Source organism: Apium graveolens, chromosome 10 (genome assembly GCF_009905375.1).
Source record: "Apium graveolens cultivar Ventura chromosome 10, ASM990537v1, whole genome shotgun sequence".
In the NCBI taxonomy this organism is placed as follows: Eukaryota; Viridiplantae; Streptophyta; class Magnoliopsida; order Apiales; family Apiaceae; genus Apium; species Apium graveolens.
Genome location: NC_133656.1, coordinates 86,350,066 through 86,361,787, shown reverse-complemented (window position 1 = coordinate 86,361,787; position 11,722 = coordinate 86,350,066).

Here is an 11,722-nt window from a genome sequence, read left to right as displayed (position 1 = left end):
TAACTCAGAAAAGTGCTTAAAATCTGTCATCAAACATGAAGTATACTATAGAACAAATTTATGCAAGAGTCTACCTCAACTATTTGTGCTCATTTTATGCATCTTTTAAAATTCCTTTTTATAGTGGCTTCTCAGTGTAAGCGAGTCACGACTGCTTATCAGAATTTATGTTGTTATCATAGTATTTCTCCAGTAATAAGAGAATGTGAAAAGTCACCAAGAAAATTTATTTGCTTTTCTAATGCACATTGCTTAATACCAGCAATGCACTTGGGTCTTCCCTTCCACATATTTACTCTAGATCTCAAAGGAGTACCTGACTTTTATTTTCTTTTCTTTTCTTTTGATAAGTGAGGCTTATCAGCATTTAGTTCATCCTTAAGATTTATTGACATCAGAACTTGACAGATAAGAAGCAAGAATCTAGTTTGTGACTTAGTAATAAGATACACAAAGTAAACTTGACTAAGCTCAAAATCAGAATTTGCTTGTGTTAATGAGTTTCCACATAAACAACTAATTCAAACATGGGATTTCTAGTATGTTAAAGACTACTAGGTCAGCATCTAGCACAGTTATCCTCATTGGATTGAATAGTCATAGAACATTCAAAACACTATCAGAGTTTAAAGATCCACGTCAGATAACAATCAGTATTTAGTGAATTTCAATTAAAGAACATATTTCATGAATATAAGACAATCCGTAAACACTGATCATAAAGTCTGATGCATGAGAACAAAAACTAAGCAGATTTAGAGAAAGAACCTGAAACCATTCCAAGTTCATTTACCAGTCTTGTAAAAGTAGCTTCACATAGTGGTTTTGTGAAGATATCTGCTAGTTGTTGATCTGTTGGAACAAAATGCAATTTCACTGTACCTTCCATCACATGTTCCCTTATAAAATGGTACCTAATGCTGATGTGCTTTGTCATTGAGTGTTGAACTGGATTATTTGTCATAGCAATATCACTGTAATAACCCCAATTTTTGGGAAATTTTTGAAACCCTTATGAATAGTGTTTTTGCTGAATGAGAAAACTTTTCATGCCACACTATGTAGGGGTTCTGATATGGATATTCTGAGATTTTATTAGTACTTTATATGGGATATAAGTGTATGTAAAGATCGTCAGAATCCAAATCCGAACACTTTGATTTTTTCCGGAAATACACTAGATACGGAAAGATTTGAGAAAAAGGTAACAGGATAAAAAGGATTTAAATTAAAGGATTATAGGAGAGGATCATAAAAGGAATATAATATATTGAGAAAGGTTAAGGGAACCTAAGTAATAAGATCCCGGGTATGATCCTTCAAACGATAAACGAAAACGAAAGTTAATCGAACCGTATAACAGATCAGCGGTCATTAGGCAAACAATTAGGAAGTTAATCAAAGGGATTAGAGAGGATGATGTCACCCAACCAATGAGAAGAGGACAATGAGGGGAGGATGACATCATGAGGATGACACAAGCATGACATGGGAAGGAAGGAGATGTGGTGGCTTTTTAACCACACAAAATCAAGGGCAACTAGGTAATTTACTAAAACAAACACAAAAATCAAACCAACCAAGCCAAGCAAATCATTTTTCATCAAAATCAAAAAGAAACCAAGGCATTGTTTTTCATGCTCTCGGCCAAAACAGAACCAGAACACTAAAACTGCTGTATCTCCTTCATTTCTCACTCAAATATTGTGTTCTATAGCTCATTGGAAAGGTATTGAGATGGCCTACAACTCTTGTTCACAAGTCTCGTCCAAATAATCATAGTAAGACCCTCATTTTTACAGTTCTTTAAATCGGACTTTTAGAAACTTCAAAGCCTAACTTTGTGTTCTTGATTTCTTTGGAAAGATCAAGCTTGTAGGAGGCTCCCTAAAGCTTCCTAGCAACTTAACACCTCCCAAGGAAGGTATAAACTTCAAACCCTAGCCTTTACTTTATTTGTTAGTAAGTTTAATGGTTGGTGTTGTGAAATGAGAAGCATGGATTGTGATTATTAGTAGTTTGGTTTGATTTGGAAGTGTTTTTGGTAATTGAAGCTTGATTATAGTTCATAGGTCGTGATTGTGGTTGTTTGAGTTGAAAACCTTGGAGATTATGGACTGATGTGGTATGGTTTAGGTGAAGTTTTGTTGTATTGATGGTTATGAGTTGGTTGGTGGTTAATTGGAGTAGTTTAAACATTGGTAATCGCGTAAACATAGCCGTCGTAACGTCCGATTTTCTTTGGACTGTTTTTGTGCATAACATTAGGACCCGAGAACCCCCTGCTAGATTATGACCACTGCCATGTTTAGATAGCTCATGTTACGAGCTTCGTTTTGATATGTAGTTCGTTCGATTCCGATGCACGGTTTAGGAGAAACGACCGTTTCAAGTAACGGCGTTTCGCGAACGAAACTTTTCCCCTCGCCTTACTTTGAAACATAGGTTAAAGACCAAAAAGGGTTAATTAATGCATGAAACATTTATGATAAGTGTGTTAGGCAGTTGGTAAGACACTCGCGAAGGAATCGCCTTAAAACTCGTAAAGGTTAAATTATTAAAAATGGCGGAGCCGAGGGTACTCGAGTGACTTAAGAGAATCAGTAAGCGCAAAACGAGCATTAGAGTCTGAGTTGGTTAGAGTATAGATTTACAAGTGACTTTGGTTTAATTCCAACTTACTTGTTGTTTATAGGTTACCAGACTCGTCCCGAGCCATTCGTAACCCCCAGTCGCTCAGGCAAGTTTTCTACCCGTTATACTGTTGTTGTGATGTATATATGTATATGCATTATCTTGTGATAGATGCATGTTGGTTAATTAGTAAATTTTGCGATATATTGAAGCATGCTGATATGGTATATATATGCATGCCTGTTTCGTATTCTTGTCATATATATCTGTTGGTTCAGTTGATAATACCTATGCTAGAGAATAGCGGTAATTTGCATATACCCTTAGTATAGGGACCCAAAGGTGAAAACATTTTCTAAAACCGGGAGTCGAGGATCCCGAGTAGATTTTATATATATATATTTATATATATATATGGTTATAGTTTTCAAAACTATTAATCGAATAAGGTTTATTCGATAACTTTATTTTATTAATGAATATTATCTTGAATATTCATTCGAGGACTTATAACTCCTTTATATTATTTATTGAATATTACTTGGATATTCATTTGAGGATGTATGACTCCTTTATTTTATTTAATGAATATTATTTATAATATTCATTCGAGATATTATGACTCAGCTTATTATTTAATGAATATTATTTCGAATATTCATTCGAGGGCTTATGACTCAGCTTATTTTATTTATTGAATATTGTTTGAATATTCATTTGAGGATCTATGACTCCGATTATTTGCTGAGATATATTCTTTATTTTATTAAAGAATAAGGTGTCGATAATCAAACTCACTTTTGATTATTCAAATAAAGATAGTACTTTCATATAGGTATATCTTTGGATATTTAATATTCATTTCAAGTATAAGTTTCAAAACTTCTACTTCAATTATTTTTATAAAGATTATTCTATATGGAAATATTATTTAAATAATAATATTCAGATATTTTCTAATATATTGGGACTGATTTATTTTGTTAAATCAGCATTACTCCAAATATTCTTAAAAATGTTTTGCGAGTCTTCAAAATGATTTTTAAAAGTTAGAGCGGATCCCAAAACTCATTTTTATATTTAAGATCCTCCTTTCGAAGGGGATTTAAATACTCGCTCAAAACCTGAGGGATCCGGCTATGTGGTGTGTTTTATATTCGCAACAAGGTTGCTGTTTTGATAAATGAATTGATTACTTACCCAACACTCGGGAAGTAAAATTCTTGGAACAAGTTAATCCATTAACAGGCATCGCCTGGGAAATATCGGTGAGTTCTCCTTTCCAAATAGATACGACTTCTTGGTGGAGCCGTATCAACAAGTTTCTACTTGGGGAAAGTGGGGACGAGCTTTACGTTTCAGAGTCATGAATTTCATCTGAACTAGGAGTGGCGTAAGTGGCCGAGTAGCGCCGGCCCAGCCTTATTATATTGGCCCAAATGGCCTGGAATTTCCGCTAAGGCGGTCCATTCCTTAGGAGTTCAGTGTTCGGTTGACAAGTAAATCCGACAGGTTCTCCTCTAGATGTAGAAAATGGTGGGGTTGCACTACTACGACTGATCATCGTAAGTGGTCTTCCTGGCGCGGTAAACTCCCGTAATGAGTTCATCATCCAATTGGATATTTCTGCAACACTACCCAGAGCACTTCGATAGAAAGGCTACGGTTGGGCGATTGTTGAGTGTTGGCAGGGTCAAGTTTTCAAAATGATGTTTGCATCAAATGAAGTATCTCATAACTTCATTTTATTTTGATGATATTTTAAAGGTTGAATCTATTCAAGTATTATCGTGTAGTCTCATCTATGTGATGAACTTTTGAACTAATTATAACTTGAACGGTGGTAGTTCAAGTAGTATTTGGAAAGGATATAAGTATATTGGAGTATCTTGTAACTTCATCTTTTAAACTTATATCTAGTAAATGATTATCTTATGCATGGCAAAGATTTTCAGAAAAACGTTGAGACAAGGTTAGATATATGAGATCACCTTGCAACGATATTTTTTTATACAGTTATACACTGGGACTTTGTGTATATTATGCATGGAAGAGGACTTCCAATATTTTGAAAAGTATATATGTATATATACTGAATATTTTGCGACTTCATCGCATTAAGATATCAAACTTGGTTCATTTCTTTTGACCAAGACTTTCATGAGTATTATGAGTAGGCTCATATATTGTTAATCATTATAAATATTATTTTGGTGGGCTTGATGCTCACCCTTGCTTTATTCTTTCATCACACAACATCAGATAGATAAGATGAACAGGACCAAGCTCCCAATTCGCAAGCGGATAGGAAACGTTCCGCAGCTTTCTGAAAGCGTTCAGGCCGCTGTAGCTGAGGTAGAAATTACCAATAGGCTAAGTTTTCAACTAGTAATGTACCAGACTTATGTATATTATGAATTGTAATAATGGCAAAGAAATGTAAATTTATTCAGAAACCTTTTTAAGGTGTATTGACTTAATTGTGGAATAAAACGACTTGTGATTATTTTTGGATATTCATCTCTGAGACTATAACTTGTGGTGTGTGTGTGTATATTGTGGGGTCACAGTAAAGAGTAGTTGATTGTTTAATAAGATTGGGTGTTGTTAAGGGAAGTGGAACTCGTGACAACCCGGATCCCCGACCCCGGATTTGGGGGTGTTACAGAAGTGGTATCAGAGCTAAGCGATATAAACCTCAGAGATGATGGGACGTTAAGATAATAAGTTCACAAAGATAATAAGAACTCTTGCCAAGTTCATAGTCGGGCTACCTAACGTAGTACTGACAGTTAAAACCCTTATGGGAACCCTTATAAATATCGTGATAGGAGCGTAGTTCGTTATCGTATATGGTAGCGGGACTCCGAACCCTGAGGTTGAGGAGCAACAGCGCGATGATATTTTATTACTAATTGGAGATCGGATTGTGGATCCGATAGAGTGTCCTAATGCAGGACCGGATGATGTTGATATTGAGGATGTAGCGGTTGAGGATGTTGTCCTAGAAGGGATAGTTGTTGAGGAGGATCCCATGGAGGATCCTGACAAGATTGGATAAAGGACCACTGATGAATTGATGACCATGGTTAGGTCGACTACCAGAGGTAGGATTGGCCGGTCACTACCGGAGGTTCGTTCAAGTGGTAAAGATAGTAGCCCCTTTAACGCGGCTTACTCGTAAGACTGAGAAGTTCGAATGGACAGAGAAATGCGAGAACAGCTTTCAAGAACTGAAGCAGAGGTTGGTGATGGCCCCTATGCTGGCGTTGCCGGATGGAAAAGGAGATTTTGTGAAGTGTAGTGACGCTTCGCACAAGGGCTTAGGGTGCGTGCTTATGCAGCACGGTAAGGTAATCGCGTACATGTCAAGACAATTAAGGTAATATGAAATTCGATATCCCCGCTCATGAGCTTAGGCTCGTGGCAATAGTTTTACCCTAAAGATTGGAGGCACTACTTGTATGGAGAGAAGTGCGAGAATTACCTAAGCCATAAGTGCTCTAGTACATTTTCACGTAGAAAGAGCTCAACATATGCCAGAGGAGGCAGTTAGAGCTAATCAAGAATAATGATTGGGAGATTCTTTATCATTCGGGGAAAGCCAATATGGTGGCTGATGCCCTTAGTAAAAAGGAGAGACTCAAGATGATAATGTCTTTTGGAGAGTTTATAAGAGATTTTGAGAAAATGGAAATAGAAGTGAAGGTAACCGGAGCCGGTACCGAAAAGTTGTTTGAGATTGCAATACAGCCCGAAGTATTGGAAAAGAACATATTATGCCAGTAAAAGTGATGAATGAAGGCAGAGAGCCAACAAATAGGTATGAGATTAATACCGAGAGTGATGATAAGGGAATAATGAGGTATTCCTATAGAATTTGGGTTCCAAAGGTTTAAGAGCTTAAAGATGAAATCTTAGATGAAATCTTAGATGAAAGCTAGTTTGAGGAATAAGAGTTAGAGCAAACCCTGAACGTGATAGTCAGGGAGGTTGCCACCAAGACAAAAGGAACCCATAACATAATGAAGTGGAAAATGAGGATTGTAAATTAAAAGATGACCCCAATTATGGGGAGTCGGATGAAATATTTCATACTAAGGAAACAGAAAGTCGAGTAAGGAAAGGAGACCCGAGACGGTACTCCTATACGGCAATTCATGGACCTGTCTAGACAGAACTTAGACTATTATCCCCAACCACCACCCTGAGGAAACAATGCGGTGAGAAATTCTTTCAGGACCTTTAAGTCTCTAAGCTCCCAGAGTTCCAAGGAACAGGTTGACCTAGTCGAGGCAAGAGCCTGGCTAAAGGAAATAGAGGAATCAATTGAGATTCTAAATGATTGACGAATCACAAAAGACTGTTTTTATCACTTACCCTCCTAAGAAAGAGACCACCCGCTGGTGAAAGACCAAGGAAGGCACGGAGCAAGAGATTATAATAAACTGATTTAAGTTCAGTCAATTGTTTTCGGGAAATTAATTCCCAAAGATAAGGAGATAGTGTAAAAGCTTAAGAGCCAGAACAAAGGCAGACGAGTATGATGAATTATGAATCTAAGTTGTAAACGTTATCAAGATTCGTTCTGAAGACACGAATCCAGAATGACGGGATGTTTGAAATCAATGCTTATGTTGTGTTGGTTCATGAAATAACGATAAGAGAAAGGAATATAAAGGCAAGAGAGTTTGAGGAATGATAAGGGAGTTGGGTATGAGGAAACCCTAAAGACTCGTAGAAATAGAAATAGAAAAGTAGGTAATCGTCCGGATGAGAGTGATTCACCATGAGTTAAATTGATGGTTGAAGGTATAAGAGATACATATATTTTATCCCCTGTAAGTTGGGAAGATTCGAGGAAACCTTGAGATAATTCGAAGGATAAATAATGAGACGCGGATAGACTGAGGAGACAAGAAAGTAAGAAATTAAGAAAATTGGGTGAAGGAAGTGACCTTCAAGAAGGTAAAGTGTAAGACCGGTGGCATGATACCCAGAAAGGGAGACGCCAGATATGAAAGATATCCCAACATTGAGATGACTGTTGAGATAAACAACAAAAGTAAATAAGGAATTATTAAGAAGAAGTTCACGTTGAACATGACCAATATCTTCCAGAACATCCATGTTATCATTACCAAATCAAGAAAGAAAAGTGGATGACCATTGTTATCTTTTGGAGGCCATATGGATTGACCTCAATTTGAATAAGGATGCTATTATGAAATTAAGTATAGACTATCGAAGTGAGAATGATTGAATAAGGTAATCTATCAAGTATATATGACTTGATTTATCCATGGAAGAGTGTAAGTATCTTTTAAAGGTGGAATTAAGGATAAAACCCCGATAACTTGAAATGAATCCTAGGGGAATGCATAAAGGTTGGCATTTCACCCTTAATAGGGACAACATGAGTTTTGACAGTATGAATTGGAAAGGATTAAGGTAACAAGAACCTTTAAGAATCAGTGGAGAAATTCTTCAGAAGTATATAGACAATGATTCTGGTATTAATAAATGGTATCTTGATATGCCCTGTATCCAGGGAATACAGGAGGAACAATTCAAGGATGACCCTAGAGGTTTTACAAGGAGAAAGGTAATATTCAAAATTTTCAAGAATAGAAATGTTGATAAAGGAAATATGACGTAATTATATTGATGCCAAGTGAGGCACGTGTTAAACCATGAGGAGGTATGGATCGAACCAGTAATGGTCGAAATTGTTCAGGGCAATTAGGACTTAAGATAAGATGTTCTAAGTATAAATTGAGAGTCAGTCGTGACAGTGATTAACCTCTAAAGACTGAGGCAATAACTTATGGAAAAATGGTGATATTTTTTTTGTTTACTCATCAGATATTAAAGAAAAGCATTTTCACATAAGCTGTGATTGAAATAAGGTAGAAAATTTATTTGGAGGTGGTTAAAATGACATTGACTGTAAGGAAATTGTACTATCAGGAAAGGCCAAAGAGGTGGCCGACACTTTAAAGGTAAGAGGATAATTATAGGCGCTTGTGCCAAAAGAATACAGTGATGATGGTTAAAGCTGTGAAGGTTGTATTATGGTTTGGAAGATTGACATTCCTTCTGATGACTGTGCAATACCCAACCGTAATAGTAGTTGGTAAAGGTTTAATTCGTGTAATCGCCATGAACGGGCTATCTATCTTAGAAGGTCCTATCTTGAGATAAGCCAGGACCATGTTTCAAAAAGGACTAAACAAACCTTTGAGATAAGTCTTCTATTGAAGGCATATGATTACGAATGGTATTAACCTGCTATCGTTGCTTTGAGCGAAACTCTTCTGTAATTTTATCTGCTTCATGTCATGTATGTATGTCAGAATCAGGAGTGTACTCCATGAATCATGAATGGTGATTATGTTACCTCCTTAGAAGGATTTGATACGACATGTATGGACTCCGTATGGTTAGATATTAAGACTTCATGGAAAATGAACGACTACAGTAGGTCAGTGGTGGACCATAGTAAGGCAGCAATTATTCTGCGAGTATTGAGCTGAATACAACCGTGAGAGTTGTATTGGAATGGGTGTTGAGATTGAGTACCACTAATCGGGTCGTGGTAGTGTATAAGTTATCATTGATAAACTAATTAAGTAGAGTATCTACCTAGTGAAATATTTATTCTTTCTTATCAATAGAGAGCCGTATTATTATACGAGGAAGGTTGCGATGCAAGCATATAATTCTAGTAACGATGATGTCTAGAATGAGATCCCAGGTTCAATTTTCGATATCGAGGGAGTTTCAAAGGTAATTATGTATAAGCTAGAGGAAGTGCATGGGTCCATAGAATGATGGACGGAATAGCAAATATTTAAGCATGTGAAATGCGATGCGATAATACTCGATGTTGATATAAATACATATATGTTTTGTTCTCCTATGACAAACCTCTATAGTTCAGAGGTAGGTTCCAAGCCAGATATTTTGTGGCAGTATATTTTTTTTCATATATACAATTCTCTTCAATTCGTTCTTTTCTCTTCTTTTCATTTCATGTAAGCTGAGAAGAACAACCCTTCCAGAAAGGGGAGGTATTGCCGAATGACTATCTATCTGTGTGATAGAAGCCTAGTAGGATACCATCTATTGTTTAATTGCTTGTCAAGTACTAAAGGCTGGCCACCTTCTGTACTAACTATGCGATATAACAAGTGTTCATGATCATAGTGATCTCTCAATAAATTCTTTTACTTCTATATGAAGGATTAAGCTTTCGAAGATAGAAGCAACTGAAAAAGGATAATAAAGTTGTGGTAGTATTCAGAATTGAAACACATTCGTGATACTAAGGTTGACGTGGTTATTAAAAGGTTATAGAACGCTAACGAGCAAAAGTATAACCAGTATAATATTAGGAACGGAAGGTGATAGCGATTACGAACTGGAAAAGAATGGGTATTGAGAAGCAAAAGCTATAATGATTAGAAGCTATGATGAGAGTCTGTGTAATAGACTTGAAAGAATTTGGAATGATCACTTAACGCGGATTAAGTTATCTTACGACAATAGATCATATGTCAGTATTGAGGTATCGCCTTATGAGATCCTTGAGGGAAGACAATGTCGATCTCCCTTATGTTAGGATGAAGTTGTAGAGCGCAAGATGCTCGGACCCGCAGTAGTCCAAAGGACCAGGGATATAATAGATCTAATCAGAGGACGACTGGTAGTAGCCAGGAAGGACATAAGAAGTATTTCGATTTGACACGAAAGGACAAAGAATAGGAAGGAGGCAACCTTGTATTGTTAAAAGTATTCCCTTAAAAAGAATTAATGAGATTCGGAAAGAAAGGAAAGCTAAGTCCACCAATTGTTGGACCCTTGAATATATTAAGAAGTATTGGGAAGTTAGCATATGAGCTAGCCTTACCCCAGAACATGTAGCAGGTCGTAACGTGTCTCACGTATCAGTGTTAAGGAAGTGTAATTCAGATGTCAGATAAATAGGGGCATATGAGCGCATAGATATGCAACCCGACGTAACCTATATGGAGCAACCAGGAAGGGTTGTAGAGTGAAAAGGGAACAAGTGCTTAGGAGAAGGGTTATCAAACTATTCAGAGTTTGATGGAAGAACCACAATGTGGGAAAATTTATTTGAGAGTTAGATAGTGTAATGCTAAGAAAGTATCCCAATTAATTTTCTATCTGATTCCGGGACGGAATCCTTTTAAGGAGGGGAGACCGTAATAACCCCAATTTTTGGGAAATTTTTGAAACCCTTATGAATAGTGTTTTTGCTGAATGAGAAAACTTTTCATGCCACACTATGTAGGGGTTCTGATATGGATATTCTGAGATTTTATTAGTACTTTATATGGGATATAAGTGTATGTAAAGATCGTCAGAATCCAAATCCGAACACTTTGATTTTTTCCGGAAATACACTAGATACGGAAAGATTTGAGAAAAAGGTAACAGGATAAAAATGATTTAAATTAAAGGATTATAGGAGAGGATCATAAAAGGAATATAATATATTGAGAAAGGTTAAGGGAACCTAAGTAATAAGATCCCGGGTATGATCCTTCAAACGATAAACGAAAACGAAAGTTAATCGAACCGTATAACAGATCAGCGGTCATTAGGCAAACAATTAGGAAGTTAATCAAAGGGATTAGAGAGGATGATGTCACCCAACCAATGAGAAGAGGACAATGAGGGGAGGATGACATCATGAGGATGACACAAGCATGACATGGGAAGGAAGGAGATGTGGTGGCTTTTTAACCACACAAAATCAAGGGCAACTAGGTAATTTACTAAAACAAACACAAAAATCAAACCAACCAAGCCAAGCAAATCATTTTTCATCAAAATCAAAAAGAAACCAAGGCATTGTTTTTCATGCTCTCGGCCAAAACAGAACCAGAACACTAAAACTGCTGTATCTCCTTCATTTCTCACTCAAATATTGTGTTCTATAGCTCATTGGAAAGGTATTGAGATGGCCTACAACTCTTGTTCACAAGTCTCGTCCAAATAATCATAGTAAGACCTTCATTTTTACAGTTATTTAAATCGGACTTTTAGAAACTTCAAAGCC